Source organism: Coffea eugenioides, chromosome 11 (genome assembly GCF_003713205.1).
Source record: "Coffea eugenioides isolate CCC68of chromosome 11, Ceug_1.0, whole genome shotgun sequence".
In the NCBI taxonomy this organism is placed as follows: Eukaryota; Viridiplantae; Streptophyta; class Magnoliopsida; order Gentianales; family Rubiaceae; genus Coffea; species Coffea eugenioides.
The window spans coordinates 35,900,872-35,917,481 of NC_040045.1; the positions used below are offsets into that span (position 1 = coordinate 35,900,872).

General features: G+C 35.4%; 1 long non-coding RNA gene and 1 other non-coding gene across 4 annotated transcripts; both read right to left on the reverse strand.

Annotated features, from left to right (window-relative positions):
• Positions 1 to 3,174: 3,174 nt before the first annotated feature.
• Positions 3,175 to 11,413, reverse strand: LOC113754542. Of its 3 annotated transcripts, none has more exons than XR_003465224.1 (7): positions 10,894 to 11,413; positions 10,372 to 10,500; positions 9,943 to 10,069; positions 9,625 to 9,842; positions 7,982 to 8,843; positions 7,613 to 7,688; positions 3,175 to 3,706 (listed from the first exon to the last, which is right to left on the reverse strand). It is a non-coding gene; the product is annotated as an uncharacterized LOC113754542 (long non-coding RNA). The 3 variants fall into 3 exon arrangements; XR_003465225.1 differs by adding an exon at positions 6,043 to 6,143 and having other exon boundaries at positions 9,625 to 10,069; XR_003465223.1 differs by having other exon boundaries at positions 9,625 to 10,069.
• A 3,510-nt stretch (positions 11,414 to 14,923) lies between these two features.
• LOC113754606 lies at positions 14,924 to 15,026 on the reverse strand. The gene has a single exon (XR_003465287.1). It is a non-coding gene; the product is annotated as a small nucleolar RNA snoR103 (small nucleolar RNA).
• Positions 15,027 to 16,610: the final 1,584 nt, after the last annotated feature.

Genomic DNA, 16,610 nt, shown 5'->3' on the forward strand with positions numbered 1-16,610 from the left:
TGCTATTTTTAGTTAATTCCCCAATATTTAACTAAAAATTTTGCTACCCTTAGATGATTAGATGGTTAAGATCAAAACTCATAAATGATTTAATTTATATGGTAATTTGTAATTAGTTGATTTACAAATGCAATTTTTTCTTTTTTTTCTTTTTTTGCTTTATATCTCAAAATCATCAAATAGAAGTGAAGGAGAGAACCCTTATAAAGTACACAAGATTTAGAAAGAAATCCATAATTCGGCATCTAATCTCCCAACTGAACAGTAACTTATTGACAGTATATTTGGGAATATTTCAGTAGCGCATAGAGGTATAAATATTCCCCTCTAACTAGACATTTATTCCCTTGCATCTCTAACAATTGGATCAACCCCAAATTGAGGAGGATAGACAAGATTCTTGAACAACTTACATTCATACATAGCCATACACAAAGAATATCTCTTCATAAGTTACTTCTCACATAACTAACAAATAAAGTCATGAGAGCAATTTTGAATCATTTATTGCAGAATGAGACTGAAAAAGCTCTGTTGAACTATCTAATTAATCACCAAGCTTTCACTTGATATGGATCAAAGGAACTACAAAGAAAGGTAGATAGTTTCTTGGAATTACAGTTCTATGTTTTATTGGCATTTTAATACTCAATTCTAAAATACAATGTAGTGAACCTAGTTATTTAGAATTACTGTCTAAAATGCCAACAAAGGACAAGACCCTAAACCTTATGTATCATGTTAGAGGTTAAATTTTGAACTAACACTAAGACTACATTGAGCTAATACTTTAACATTCATCACACTTTTCCAATCTAAAACTTCTATTGCTATCAAAATTTTGACTTTTAGGAACTAGAAGGTTAATTAGTCCTCCCACCTAGGATCTTCTTCGTTTTTTTTTCCTTTTTGTTGATTTATAAAATTTTAGAACAAGAATTTATATCTTCATTATAAATATGTGGCTAGTTAATCATAAAAATGACGATGAACATATTTGGCCAATAGAATTCTTGTAAAAGTTTGTATGAAAACCAAATTTGGTAATTCTGAATAGCTTATATTAGGTCCAAAGCAATCTAAGGGGGGTGAATTAGGTTGAAAACATTAAAGCAAGTAAAGGCCAAATTTTTACTCAATTATTCAACAAAAATAACTTAAGTAAATAAGCACTCAAGCACACATAATAACAAGAGATATAAGCAAATTAAACCACACAAACAAATAACAAAAGAGAGCAATAAAGTAAAAGGATTGCAAAGCAATCAAACTCCAAAACTTCTTTTAAACTTGAAGTTGAATTAGCTAAGTAGTTTCTTCAGTTAATGATGACAATAACCAACTTGTACAAGTGAAAGCTCATTCCATTACCCTAAAAATCATTAGTTAATCCAAAGAGTTTTACAACTCTCATAACTAACCACCAACTAACTACAAATTGAAAGTTCATCCAATTAATTGAGAACTACTTTATAAGTGAGGGTCACCTTCATAAGGGTTTTACTTCTCCTCTTTGAAAAAACTTATAAACTCAAATTTTTCCATACCTATACAATAATCAAAGTATATTTCTATATAAATATCACACTTGAAAGCTTGTATTTTGTGTAGGCAAAATTCCCTCTTCTTCTCATATTTGAGGGTATTTGTAGGTGGTGAAATTTTGCCCTAAAAGCCTTTCCAACAATCAAAAAATTAGTTGTTGATAAACTAGTCGTTGGAACTATCGGACGCCTAATATGAATTCTTTGTGTCCAACACTCGATCAGATGTTCGATCCAAATCTTCTGCATCTAACAAATGCATCCGAAAGGAAGTTAGAATGCATCGATCTTTTAAAGAGATAGTTTATGAGAGTAAAGAGATAGTTTATGAGAGTAAAGAGATAACGAGGCTATAGTTTATGAGAGTAAAGAGATAGTAATTTTAAGAGCTAAATATGTCTTTCACTTCAATTAACAAATTTCGTTAAGTTTGATCGTTAATTTTGGAGTAAAACGACTAAAAGATAATAATGTTAAGAGAGAAATTGATAGTGGTACCAAACATTAAAGAGAAATAAAATGATAATAACCTTTAATCAATCCTAGCTCCAGTTGCGGGAAAATATACATGATTAAAGGTCTTTAACTCGTTAAATTGATTTAATGGTACGGTAAAGTAAAGTGATAATAGCTTTTAATCAATTCCGGCTCGAATATACAGGAGTAAGGTCCGTTTAATTGGACGGAAAACATTTTTTCCAAACATTCCACTGTTTGGACGCAATTTAATTTGGGAAAATGATTTCTGATGAAAAATAAGTTACACCGATTCCTTTAGTAAAATCAGACTTCTTTCACAGCCTTCAACGGAAAACCATCGATAAAAGACGATCCCTTCTGCGGCAGCGATAAAAGACGATCTCCAGCGACATCTCATAGGCAAACCAATCCCTTCTTCGGCAAACCAATCTAGCGACATCTCATCCCCGTTCCTGCAACAGCATCTCTAACAAGGGTGAAGACTCCTTAAGTATTTCCAGAGGTATGATAGTCTCTTATTAGTTTTTTTCCCTCCCTTTTCCTTTGAAAAATTGTCTAGAGTTACTGGTGTAGATTCTTGAAGTTGGATTTGAATGAATTTTTGTGGGTTGCTTTTGTTTTAGTTTGTTCTTACCTGATTAGGGTTACATTTGATTTGATTGATGCTAATGAATTAATTTGGCTGCTGAGTTTTGGGGGTTTTATGATTCTTGGAATCTGATTACTAATTTCTGTGGCTTTTGCCTATTGGGAACTTGAACTTGCAATTCCGACTGTCTTTCTGATTGTTTGATTGCTTCTCTCAATACTTTACTGACCCAAATCATGTGTCATCAACACGTTTCTTAATTGGTATGATATCAGGATTTCAGTCCCGCAGCCATACATGCGAGTAGCTTTACTTGTTAAAATTTGCATTATGTTGATCTAATGTCTAATTGCAGAGAGAGTATTTAGACCTGTTGACTTTTGAATTATAACTAGACATTACACTAAAAATTTGTTCGCCTTCAACTCCCATTATTTTGTTGCGGGAACCAAAAATGAAAATGTTTGAGGCAAAAGGTCCATTTGTCCAAAGACCCTTATAAGGTTTTGCCAATTTCACCAAGTTGAAACCTCTTCAATTTGACGGGAACATAGACAAAGATAACAAGAAACCCTTCATTCAAAGGAATCCAGGCTCTAAATTCTTCAACTTATTCATGTCTTCTTTGAAACCTGAAACAGCATGTTCTTGCAAACACACAGAAAGTTTACAACCATCCTTTTCCCCTTCATTTGCTGAAGAATAGGGCAAAAAGAAACGGGGCTCAACGCTTCCAAGTAGGTTTCTTGACAGAGGAAAAACTGTAACAGGACCTCCCCAACCAAAGTCCACTGTGGAATGGCCTAAGTGTCTCCAATCAGTAATTCCACTCACCTTTGCTCCTACTGTGGTCCCTTCATGATAATTTAGCTCCTGAAAATCGATAAATGATCGAACATATTCATCAGATACATTGTATTTGCTCTTGTTGATCAATTCTGCTGTTTTATATATCGGTTGATCGACATGGTCTTCAGCCTTGGTCAGAATTCCCCAGTATCCTGCTGGTAGTGGTGGCTTGACTAGCTTTCTTATGTTGATTGCATATGCAAACTTCACTTTCTCATCAGAAGGGATCCCAGAAGCCTTAACTCTGTTTCACGAATTAAAGATCAAGTCAAGGGTAGGGACGGAATCAATTTTTGTGAAAATACATTTATATGGTCATGTAATCATGAAAATCATCCTAACAAAAATTTGTAGCTTTTTGATATAACCTCCAACATCACGTGTGCTTCCAAAATCATCCTAACATTTGGATGGAAATCTCAATCTTCTAGACAATATGATAGCCTTAACAAGATTAGATAACTGAAAACAGCCTGATATGAGTTTTACAGGTATCCCAGCACTACTAAAGGAAGTTCAAAAGCTTCAAATAACATCGTCATATGTTATTCTAAGTACAATGCCATCCAGACCTGATGGCCAATATATTGTCCAATTTTGAAGACAACTATACACGTGTTCATGAGGTCTTAACGTTTTAGGCTGGAGGAAGCATTGAAAGGACAACACATTAGGTATGACATCATGGATTACAGCTACTTAAACAGAAGGGAGCCAAGGTAAATTACAGAATATTAGTATCATGTACTCAATTTGGACAAGAAAAGCATGTGGAGGTTCATTTGTTTACCAGAAACAGAGAATTTTAATCAACAAGCATGCAGGAAAATTCATTGCGATAAACAAATAGTATAAAGGAAAGCAAACTTAGTAATACGAAATCACGATGTACATAGCTGCACAAAATATCATAAGCAAACCTTAACTGTTGTTACATTGAAGTTAATTCTAGAGATACACTTTAGTGAAGTTAACGGGAATTTACTTCCTGCCAAGAACTTGACCGATTCGAGCTTCCAATTGGACAGATTTGGGTAGTGCGATAGCCTTGTTTTTTAAACAACCTCAACAAAAGCCAATGCTTCAATGAAGAAGTATTTGCACAAACTCATCCAATGTTAAAATTTCGTCTATACATCAAAGAACTAAGATAAGCAATTTAATATTTATTTAAACAAAAAAAAAAGTTCAAACTGTTGCAGGCCAGTAACATAAGAAATCAGAAACACCAAAAACCACTTAAGATATTCCCACGTATCCGTGGCATTAAAACAAATACAAATGTCAAGTTACTCTATAGAAGTAAAATTACATGCCTTAGAAACTAAATAAAGTTCTAAACTAACTCAGAGAACACGGAAAAGCCTTAAGAGTAAGTCCAGAGTATAATCCTAATTGACGCTAAATTCTTCTTATGAATCCTGCATACTTGCAAAGTTAATGTTCCTAGTAAATGAAATCAAGTAAAAGCGGATTCACAAGGAAAGACTATAAATGATTTACAACTAAATATCAAGTTCAAATCAGTAAACCAATAGAGTAACATGAAATAATATATCCAAGAAAAGGAAGTAACAATAAATGAGATGTTGCAATAGTTTACTTTTCACATAAACTTCTTGCGTGCTTGACTAACTCCAGTGTTGCTAGAAATATTTATCTCATTAAAGGACTAAGCAAAATCAAGTTAAAATGAACAGGAAGGCGATGCACAAAATTACCTCAAGCTAAAATATCAAAATTAGTGCAAAAGGACATTAATGGCTGAATCGAGTGAGAAAAACAGGATTCGTAAAGTCTATTAGGACAAAAAATTATTACTAATGATACTAAGAACATGAAAGCGACACAAAGATTTCGATTTAATCATCCTTACACCAATAGCATTCTTTACTGGACCTAATACACAATCAAATGAATATTACCAAAAGCCGATTTAACTGAGTAACTGAAGCTACTGAATACATAGAGAAAATACAATGACTGAAATAGATCAAAAACCTAAATGGTTTGCTATATTCCAGCATATTCAAGAGGGATGAGAGAGGAATGTAGATATTCACCGATATCTCAGAGAGGAGATTGCAGCAGAGGGTGGTAAACTTCTCAATTCCCAATAATAATCTTTTCTCTAGATATCTAAGTTGTCTTTTTCTTTTGCTGCAGGAAAGAGAGTTTAGAGTTGCATGTTTTCTTGGAAAGAAATACATCGGTAGTCTCCTCAAAGAAACAAGATAGAAGGCTGTAGAAGATGGAAAACAGAGGCACTAAAATAAGTAAGGAATTGCTATAAGCAGGAGAGCTTGATGCTCTGTTTTAAGTTTTAACGGACTTAACAAACAAAATCAATGTCCAACATTGAAAGGCAAGGATATCCAATAGCTCCTACCAACTCAAGACTAACTCCACTATCTCATTGAAATGGTAATAAAACAGCCCCAAAATGGCTCTCATTTACACTATAACTGGACTATGTTGACTCAATTTTAAAACAAAATAGAATTGCAGGTTGGGCCATAATAAAATGAGATCAAGAGCACAAAACTGCATATGGGACATGAAAAGCGTTCTTAGGAGTACCTAGATACCGTAATGCTGCATATCAATATGTTTCCATAACTCGTGGAGAAATGGCTTTTATCAACTGTCCATTCATCCTTGCCCAATCCAAAGTGGAATAGCTGGGTAATGCAGCTCTCCCATATTATAAATGAAGTATACATCAAAGCAGGTTGAACAATAAGCATGGAATGTATAGTTAAATTCCCTCAAATTGAACTCATATGAAAAGGGTTAAATTCCTGGATAATCCCGACCCCAAAATATTTTAGGTTGTAGCAAAGATCATTTCAAAGTTTCCATTTTGAACAAAATAAAGCATAAATACCAAAACATTACCTAAAAAACACAGTTCAAATTGAAATCAATGACCAAAACCAAAAGAGAGAAGATTCAATAGCATTAGCTTCACAAGGAGGAAGGCCATGGAGGTTCAGTGACACCAACATAATCAACTCGAGCCTGGGGCTGCCACATGGCACTTACAATCTACAAATTGGGTGGAATATTCAATAGAGCTTCCTCTTTCCAACCTCTCCCTCAGTACCTCTCGTCAGTTACGTCTTTCCATTGTCAAGAGTTTATTGGTATTTGTATGTATTTTAATCATGCAGAAAGAGACCTTGTAGTCAACCACCTGATTTATTAAAGGATTGAATCCAAAAAATATTGTCACAAAAGGCAATTCACTGCAATAAATAACCACTTAACTTGGGATGTAAATAAATTATGAGAAAATCATCTGTCCATGAAAAGAATTAAGAAGCAAAGTGCCTGGTTTGTACTTGAAAGACCAAAAAAGAACTGTGAGTTTTAAGTATATGAGAGCAGGCGAGAAGAAGGGTAAGTCAAAGAAAGAAGAAGAGCTGCGAATGAGAGGACAGAATTCTGGAACATAAGTAGAAAACCGAAAATAGACCTTCAAAGTGATGTTTATAATTGCACGTGGGATACAGGTGGAGGAAAGAAATCGATGCCTATTTAACTCAAGCCCACGTCAGTGCAATCTCTATTGACCAAAAGCCCAAGAAATCAAGATTAACTTTTATGCTCAAACTTCAAGAAAATATTCTTCACATACATCAACAATGATCAGGTACTAACAATCGTAAATTTTATAGTACATCAGAGTATATGTTTGAAAATTTTGAAAACTAAATATTTGCAGCCTTTGGGTGTAGAAGATATAAACATCCAGCAACGATTTAATCTTAAATTAAGAAATTTAATTGGACCATTAAACTCATGATGCAACATCCACTTCAACTTTAGACCCTAATAAAGCAAAGCAGCCACTGAAGCTTTATACAATACCTATACAATATACAAATGAAGCAACTTAGAGCCGTTTGACCCCAAAAAAAAAAAATTTGAAGCTACTCATCAAGTATATTAATTGAGGCGAATACAATGTTTGAAAGCAGTTAAATTGTTTGGCTTAAACTGCAGTTTGCCTTACCCACTTTTATGGTTTTATCAACAGCCCCATATATAACTACGTCATCATATATCATTGTACTCGTAACTGCAATATAAGAAACTAAATTCCTTTAACCTTGGACAATTGTAAGGCAAAGTGATTGATATAAACCTGTTCAGAGATACCAAAGTGAGTCCCTTCCTTCCATTTGCCTTTCTTCCGCAAGTTTCAATTTTTCAAGAATTAACTGTTGGCAAAAAAGAAAAAAGTACAAATTGATTTATGGAAACCTACTGAAATAAAATCCACAAGAAAAAAAAGCATAAACGATTTCATTGTAGTAGAGAGAGAGAGAGAATTTTATGTAAGCAAAGAAGAGGAAGAGGAATGAGAGGGGATTAAGCTCCAAAAACCAAGTCCAACCGAATCTCACGAAACAAAAGCTGGTAACAAACATAGCAAGGGGCGGCAAGGGTGGTGGGCTGGAGTCTGGAGGAAGGAGGAAGGAGGGATGGTGACTAGGAGAAGAGAGAGATTTACCTTGATTCCTGAGTTGTGCTGCAAGGTGTAAGCAAGCGAAGGGGAGAAATTGGTCCGGTAATTAGAAGAGCAGGAAAGAAAGTGGTAATTAGAAGAGAGCAAGGATTGAAATTAAGAGCAAGGAAGAGAGAGAGAAGGCAAAGGAAGGAGTGTGCACCCGATTCAATGAGGCTGTCTGCGCCCACATATCCCCAAGCCGCCCAAAAATCATGCAACCAACAAACACCCCCAGAGTTCATGAAAATTACGGAGTAACCAGACCATTTCAGTGTTCATCCGAGCTTACACACTTTTAGTGTGGCTATGATATGATATCTAGTCAGAATTTACCCTTTTTTGGGATGGGTGGGAAGAGGAGGTGGACTCTCTCCCTGTTTGCGTGCAAGGTTCTACATTTCTATGCTACTCTCCGAACAGATCATGACAAAGACGTTGATAGCATAAATTATGCTGCACCTTCAGATGCCCTCCAAAACAGTATCAAAACCATGGACAACACCACGAAGAAATGGAAAGTACTAAAGCAACTATAAGAAACTTCCAGTAAAGTGAAACTTTAAGTCTGTTTATAACATATTATGGCAAAAAACCACATCAATTTCTTTTTCTCAAGTTATATGTAAAAACATAATCATACGACTGAGATCAACACTGTGAGGAAACGTGCTTCATCCTCTTTAAGATTTCAGTCCATTTGATCCATAGCTCCAGAAACTAAAGAATATATGTGAAGTTTGTAAAAGATATTAGCACTGAAATGGAATAGAATATGAACCAGTGTTTGGATCTTTCACAGCTTTGAAATTGTCAGCGCTCATTCCAAATTGACCAGAATTGCAATTTCCAATTTCCCTCAGCTTACCTGATCAAAAGGTAAACAATTCAACTTCGTGAGAGATATCATCATATGCAATTGAACACACATATAAACTGGAAATAATTGATACCCTAAAATACTTTCACCATCAACCGTATCAAAGTAAAGCAGACAAAGTTAAGCAGATTTTGCTGCAATTGTCCAGGGTTCAACAAAATGAACTCTCCTTGCTTGAGGTGCCAAATAGGGAAAAAGGAATAGGAGAAGCAGATATAACCCATAGAATGTAAGAATAAAGTCACAAACAATAATGTTGGCTGCCAATGAACTCAGAAAAAGTGACTCAACTGCACAAGGCGTGTTGAAAATATGCAGACAAACCAAGATCAGAAGTTCAATAAAAACATAAACAAAAGGATTGGAGTTGTTCTATCAGCATAGTATGGTTTCCAAAATCTACACCTTGGGTTCAGGAAAGTACAAGAATCTATTCTCATTTAATCATGATCTCCAAATGCAGCAAAGATAAACCATGAACAGCTTGAACAAATTCGCCCTCTACAACTTCAAGCACTGCCAGGCTATTAATAATTTGCAAATACTTCACTACAAAATGAGTCCATCACTTCAACACGCATCACAGGATATGATGACAGAAACAAATGTAGTTCATTCTTGAACTACCTCAGCTTAACTAAATGCAATTTGTTCAGGCACTAAATGTTATGAAGGAAAAGCAGACAAAAGCACGCTCAATTGCACAAGCACAGTAACACATACCATAAGAAATACCTTCACTCTAGTTCACATATATGGAAGTGCTTACATTTCCCTTAAACCATCCTTTTGCTAATCTCAGTAATCGTTTGTCCACTTCCACAAGCATCTATTCTTTAGCAGCACCTGAAGCAAAGCTTTATCTGCTCACATTAACCTTCCCCTTCCTCCAGAATCTTCCGAATGCACTAGCCACCTCAGCTCACACTAGCTCCTTTTACTTTTGCAAAAATTCCAGATCCTCTCCTCCTCCTCCACTCTTCTCCCCTAGAACACATTTTCTTTTGCAAAAATGAAGCATTCCTATATTTACACGTGAAGAGCAAAAAAGAATCATTTAACAGCAACTACCCAAAGAAGTTCATACCACCAATGGTCAACAATCATTTCTTCCTTCATCTTTTGACGTTTTTCATCTGCTAATGGCTTCAAGCGAACAATCTGTCTTCTAGCTTGATCATATGATGGGTCAACTTCCAAAACCTTTGTCATATCTGCATATTGTAATGAACACCAGCATAGGAAACAATAAATTGTGAAAAGCCATATGGACTATATGAGAAGATTAATGAATGCCATTGGCTTTGCGTGTGTGTGTGCTTTTGTGTGTGTGAGAAAGAGAGAGAGACAGAGAGAGAGAGAGAGAGAGAGAGAACAAGCAAGATTGCAGCCATTACACATATAATAAAGCCACCACAAATCATAGATTAGTCTTCTTATAAGCACAAGTTTGTGCTAGAAGTTGCCAGCAGCTGCTCAATGACAGTAAAATATTCAAATTCTTACACCGACATACCTGCTATAGTCTCTTCAAATTGTTACAACTTTTCATACACCTCTGCTCTTCTTAGCAAAACACTTATGTAGTTAAGGTTTAGCTCCAATGCTTTTGTGCATTCTTTAATACCATCATCATATTTTTTTTCTGTAAAACAAACCACCAAAAAGAACTTCATCAAAATCCAGTCAAAAACTTACCAATGCATGACATATGTATAACAATGCATATAAATAATGATATCACATTAGGAGTTATTTGCCAATCAGCCAACAGGTATTAGCAACAGATAATGGAGGCTGCTGTAACGGCAACCACCACCAAGATGCTTAGTGAGGAGGCTAAGTGTATGGGTCCTCTCCAACACAGGGAAAAGAATGGGAAAAGAATACTTTAATGGACAACAAATTATAGCTTTAGGAAAAATTCTAAATACTAAGATAAGTACCTTCTCTTCTCCAAAGATAAAGGATAAGTACATCTTGTTAATGGACAACAAATTATAGTTTTAGGAAAAATTCTAAATACTAAGATAAGTACCTTCGCTTCTCCAAAGATTAAGGATAAGCACATCTTGTCTGCCCCTATGAGCTGAAGAGAATTGATATCCAAATTTGATAGTTCAAATCAAATTGAAAGGGATACAGCTCAGATTGATGAAAACAGATCTTCGAGGAACCTTATTTGGACATAGCTAACAGACTTTCTTCCATGTTCACCATTGACACATTAAGGAGATTACATACAGATTAAGGCATAGCACGTTGCCATGGCCAACTTTCCTACTCGTCAAGATTCAAATCTATCAGCTGTCCAATGTAATTGGAACAATAATAAAAGCGAGGTCTATTTAGATCTGGCAAGAAGAGGTGTAGACAAAATGAGTATTAGCCGTTTATCACTATCAGAGCCAATATATCTTCTTTATAATAACTCAAATTCAGCCTTCATGTGACCATATCTAGATAACAATGTCACCAGTCAAGAAACTTCAAGGAAACCTATAATCATGTAAAAAGACTAAATTAAACATTCACAATTTTCACAACAATGCAGTTGCAATAATATCCACTTGTCTCTTTAACAAAAAAAAAAAAAAAGTCTTTGTTTCAGACATGAACTATGTACATGTTTTATTACAATATTATTTTTAGAATTTGCCTCAAGTTCCATCAAATGCTCTCGCAGAGAGAGTTTTTTATAACACAATCTTTATGTTTTACTACTCAGCCAAATGATACCCAAGATCAACCCATACTAATCAATTACAACATTCAAAACTGCATTCCAACTCATAGATATAGAGAAAGTTAAAGAGCAACTTTTCAAGAAATACATGCAAAAAGTACAATTTTGCCATGTATCAACTCAGCAAGATGAAAGCTTACCAGTTTATTTAACATGCAGCATGATTTGTATGGCATACTGACCGTAATTCAACAGATTTGGATATACTGGACACAGCTGGTAAAGCAATATCATACTTAGACAATGCCTCTTCATCTTGACCATCTTTAAACAATGTATTATCTTCAACTTTTGCATCGTTGGCTTCTGTTAATGCTTTCTGCTCCAAAGAGAGATAGCTTAAGAGATGACAAGAACTTCTAACAAAAATACAGCTACAAGAGTTTATAAAAAGAACCAGGGCAATAACAGGACAAGAGGATTCCCACGTGACTCCAGCTTGGATCTTCACCAAAAAATTCAGCTTCAACTTCTCTTTTGACTTTCAGAATGTTTTCTGCAATGCTGACCACCCCCAAGATAAACAGCCCAATCAGATACATTCAAAGCTTTAACAGAAGTTTCAAAAATCATCCTTTTCTGGTGGCTAACTACACACATTTTCACAGTCCGAGACAGTTCACATGAAGAAGTTCAATAGCAAAAGAAAAGAGTCTTGATTCTTAACCGTGAATCACAATCAAGTAAACAACAGATATGCTAGTCTGGTAGATAATCTGCCAGATAAATAAAAGAACAAATTTCTGAACTATGCTTCTTCCTACCATGAACAGAATAGTTACTATCTAATCTAGCTAAAATAAAAAATCCAATCCTATTCAAGTGTACAACAGACGACATAAATTGTATACCACTTCACCTGAAAGTGACTGAGTTGTATCATACAATTTTCACAAGTATCAAGATTGATACTGGGACAAATGATCAATACTCATCTTAAATACACAAGATGTATTTAATGTAAAACCTATTTCGCCATTGTCAACACTTTGAAATATTTCAAACTCCAACCGAATATTTATTACTGAGAATAAAACAAAGGAACAATGTGGTAAGAATATGATAGGATGTATTTTATCGGGTATTTTGGGCATTATTACGCAATTAATTGATTAAATATTTTCCTTAATTGGGTGGATTCTACTGATATTTTGTTCTGGGTGCTTAATTGCAGGAATGGTTGCTGAAAAGTGCTTAAATTCAATTTTTAGAAGATTCATCGAACGTGGGGCCCGCTTGAGGAGCAGAAGAGACCTAACTGTAATAGATTTTATTTTAATATATTTTTAGGGAGTCTGGCTGCAATTTAAAAAAAAGACAAGTAACAATTTTTCGATTAATGGGGGGATTATATTTATCTCTCACGCGGCTTAGGTTAGAGGGGAGTTTTTACTTATTTTTGGGAAGGCTGGCCGCAGCTTTGAGGGGAAAAGCAAGAGACAAAAAAAAAAGCCTCCATTATTGACTTTTGCGTTATTACTTTTTTTCCATCTTCTGTTGACTTGAGCAATCGGCTATTCTCCATTGACTCAATTAAATTGAATGAAGAAAACAAGCAAGGCAATCCTTCGTACGTTTTGTGAGGGAAGAAAGGAATAAAAAAGCAGCCGCTATTGTGGACCTTGTGGGCCTGACTCTTTACTCAATTCCGATTGGAATTGGAAAGAAACGTGAGATTAGTGTATTCATACGCTTTGGGGGAAACTGGTAGCAATAAAGCTTCCTTGTGCTTTCCCCTGGCATTGACCGAAACAAGGGAAAATTGACCTGCAAATCTTTCCCAATTCTCCACGCGCGGCCTATTCTCCACTAATGGGAAACTAAGCCCCTAATTCTAGCCGAGGGATCAACTGACGAATTGGTTCTACGATTACTGTGAGATCTAAACCGTTTTTAATTATTTTCTTCATTTATTAGTATTTATATGTTCCCTGATTTTAATTGTTATAACCTTATGTATGATTGATTAGTGCGCAATAATTAATTATTAATCTAGGCTATTTTGCTAAATAGAGGTAATTGAATCCGTAATTGTTCGTTAACTCTATCTTAGTAGCAACTGGCGTAATTGGGTTTATGTCAGGGGAGCATGTGATCTAGTTTAAACAAACCCTCGTAGCGTGTTTGTTAATTAGGATTGGGCCTTTCTAATTATTAATGCAATCTAGAACTTAAATCCTATGGTCGTACCTAAGGTTGTTTTTGGATTAGAGAAATAGCTAACGGTCGTACCTTAACTATCGATAAATTAAGGAAAGGTTGGTTGTTTAGCACGTGCTAGACAACTATAACCAATCTATTAATAAAAGTTGGAATTATCTGTGAATCGATGATCAGTTGCATGAACCATTTCTGAAGTATACCCTTGGCTAGAGTTTCTCTTAATTATTTCTTTAAATTAATTATTTTCTGCAGTTACTTTATTTTCAGCATTTAATCGTGAAAACCCCCATTTGTCTTGATTCAGAAAGAAATAAATTTCTCTCCAGTCCCTGAGGAGACGACTCTGCTTACCACTATCTACTAGTTAGTGAATTCAGTTAAATAATTAATTCAGGTATATCGGATTAAGCAAACTCTTCAGGAACAGGGTGAATCAAGTAACCCATTGCACACCTAGAGTCCCTGCTCCAGTACTCGAATTGATTATTGACTGCTTTGGGTTGTAGTTAGGTTTTATTTATTATTATTGCACAGGTTCGGCACCTGTCAGAATACTTCTCCCAACTGCAGCAGCTGGTCCCTGGTATATTGAATATGTTCCCTACCCCAAAGAGAGTGTCTCCAGTATACAATAGAAAATTAAGAACAGATTGGAAAAATCAGCTAGAGCAAAAATAGCCCAATGGAACAAGTAAGAATATGGACCTAACAAACAAGGGTGACGATTGAGTATTGAGTATTACATGATTATGCAATTAACAAAATGGTTGCTAAGTCCATTACAACCTAAAAACTAGGGCATTAAGTTGGTTTAACATTTCGACCGGAAAAAAATAAACATCACATATCATTATATATTCAACCAATGGTGCAGAAGTTCCATGCAACTGCCCCATTTTAAAATAGAAAATAATTCAAATGCATGCAGAGTCCTTTGCAAACTATCCTTGGATGCAAAAGTAAAAAAGTGAGATCACAGCTGTTCACCACCAAGTCGTAACGAAATCAAGTGCATACAGAGTGGCAGGTGGCGATTAGATAGACAGCACGGCGATCTCAATATTCATCATTATAAGGAAAACGAAAACCACAATTTTGAGGAGGCCAGGCCTCAAAAGGAGCATCATTTTTTACTCCTTAAAACAATCTACTGGAGCTTTCATGTATGTAGGGCAATTTATGGGCTACAAGATACTCGTTAAACACCCACCTGAAGCCTACTCATGTTATCTCCATATTTACAGCAGATACACATCTTAAATGCACTACCAAGAATTAGGAACATTTTAATCAGTTCCCTCACAGGCTCGGCAAGGGTAACTACATACAATGATATATCAATAGCAATACACGCTGTTGAGAAACAAAAGCTGTGTGGTTTTATCCAGCAAAGAAAGCAGAGGAATTACAGAGGGGCATACCATAATTAGCACCCCAAGAATGTTTTCAGAAAAGAATCGAGTACCCAAACCAAATTGTCTGAGGAGAAAACACTGATTTTGAGGAATGAAAAAAATAAGTTGAGAACTCAACAATTAAATTTTGGCCCGTAAAACTCCAGCTAAGCACATTAATATCAGCTTCATCAAGGAATCAATATCATCTTTCTCAAATCAAGACTATTCTCAAGCAAGAAGAGAAGCCAATAAGCTACATAAATGGCTTGCATCCCAGTGCTGCTGCAAAAATCAAGAATTTTTAATCACCTTAGAACTGTCATTTACGTATAAACACATCTTCAACTGTGCTAAAAGAAAGGTTCCATACACATAAATGAACAAGATTTCCATGATCCAACCACATTATCTGTTTTACTTGATACAGAGGCGAAAACACATGCTTCTTGGAAAACAAATTCCTTGCCGAACATAATGCACAAAACAACATCCTTGGAAAAAAATACCTTGCCTAACATAATGCAGAAAATGAAAAATGACATTCTTAAAAACAAATATCCTGCCAAACATTAAGCAGAAAACAAATTTCCACAAATACATTGTGCACATATCTATGTGATTATACATTTTTTCACACGTACAACTGGCCATGTTAATTTCCAATAACACAACTGCTACCATGTTTCCTGCACTAGTAAGTCCGCCAAACCTCAAAATTCAAAAATTTAACAATCAAAACCAGCAAGAACAAGACTCAAACTTCCATAATCAGCTGTAAAACTTTTTCTTAAAAATGCAAAACCAAAAAATTAGCACTAAACCCAAAACTAAACTAAAATCTACAAAACGAAATACAGAATCAGCACCAAACAGCTTCACTTACACACCAAACCATAAAAATCCCAAAATTTTCTAATCTGTTCACCAAATTATCTAAGAACTAGGCATAAATTCATCAAAAATTTAACATACTAACTAAAACTCGATAAGCCCAGAAAAAACAAACGAAAAAACCAGTACTTTTACATACCAAAAATCCAATCTTGAAGCAATGAACAGCTAGATAATTGAGGTAAACATAGACAGAAACCACAAAACCCAAGACCTGATATGTAATTTTTAAATAGATGACAATTAGACATGAACGAGGAGAGTGGAGCGGGCGCTGCCATGAGGCTGGAAAAAAGGAGATTAGAAGAACTGGCATCATTGTTATTGATTGAAGAGGGTTCAAAATGAGGACCAATCAGTCTGCTGCCACCTCAGCTTCCACCTCCAGGTCTATAGCTTATCACTGTCTGATCAGCCTGAACATCTCAATCAAAAGCAATCTTCGCCATCCAAATTTTTTGAATCAAAATGATTCAAAATTTTAGAAGTACCCGAGCTCGAGGTGCCGTGAGGCTAGTCCAGGGCTTGTCTCCTCCCATAGGGCGGCTCCTGGGGAGG